Below are 1,021 nucleotides of genomic sequence, written 5' to 3'. Positions count from 1 at the left end.
TGTACTGAATTTTTCTCAAACTGCCCCAAATTCACTGCCCATCATCGGCAGTGAATAGAGGTTGAAACTAGCTTTCATTTGAGGTGTCACAAGACCTGAAGTCTTACTTTCAAAATGGCGTCTGGGCGCCATCTTAGATAAAAAATTAAATTGAAAGTGTGCCTTGTGGCACCTCAAATGAAAGGTATTTTCATCGTCTCTTTGTTGCTGGTTTCTGTTTTGAAGTCGATTAAGCGGTTGTATAGAAATGACGGAAAGTTTAGCTAGAAATAACTATTTTGTGTGATTTACGCTCAAAGGCTGCATCGATTTAAAAAATTTCATCGGCAGTGGATAGACGTTGAAACTAGCTTTCATTTGAGGTGTCACAAGACCTCAAGTCTTACTTTCAAAATGGCGTCTGGGCGCCATCTTTGATAAAAAATTAAATTGAAAGTGTGCCTTGTGGCACCTCAAATGAAAGGTATTTTCATCGTCTCTTTGCTGGTGGTTTCTGTTTTGAAATCGGTTAAGCGGTTGTGTAGAAATGACGGAAACTTTAGCTAGAAATAACTAGTTTGTATGATTTCTGCTCAAGGGCTACATCGATTTAAAAAATTTAATCAGCAGTGAATAGAGGTTGAAACTAGCTTTTATTTGAGGTGTCACAAGATCACAAGTCATACTTTCAAAATGGCGTCGGGCGCCATCTTTGATAAAAAATTAAATTAAAAGTGTGCCTTGTGGCACCTCAAATGAAAGGTATTTTCACCGTCTCTTTGCTGGTGGTTTCTGTTTTGAAATCGGTTAAACGGTTGTATAGAAATGACGGAAACTTTAGCTAGAAATAACTGTTTTGTGTGATTTCTGCTCAAGGGCTGCACCGATTTAAAAAATTTCATAAGCAGTGGATAGATGTTGAAACTAGCTTTCATTTGAGGTGTCACAAGACCACAAGTCATACTTTCAAAATGGCGTCGGGGCGCCATCTTTGATAAAAAATTAAATTGAAAGTGTGCCTTGTGGCACCTCAAATGAAAGG

Source organism: Dendroctonus ponderosae, unplaced genomic scaffold (assembly GCF_020466585.1).
Source record: "Dendroctonus ponderosae isolate FM_Combo_2020 unplaced genomic scaffold, Dpon_F_20191213v2 Dpon_F_20191213_6, whole genome shotgun sequence".
Classification (NCBI taxonomy): Eukaryota; Metazoa; Arthropoda; class Insecta; order Coleoptera; family Curculionidae; genus Dendroctonus; species Dendroctonus ponderosae.
This window is presented reverse-complemented; position numbering follows the sequence as displayed.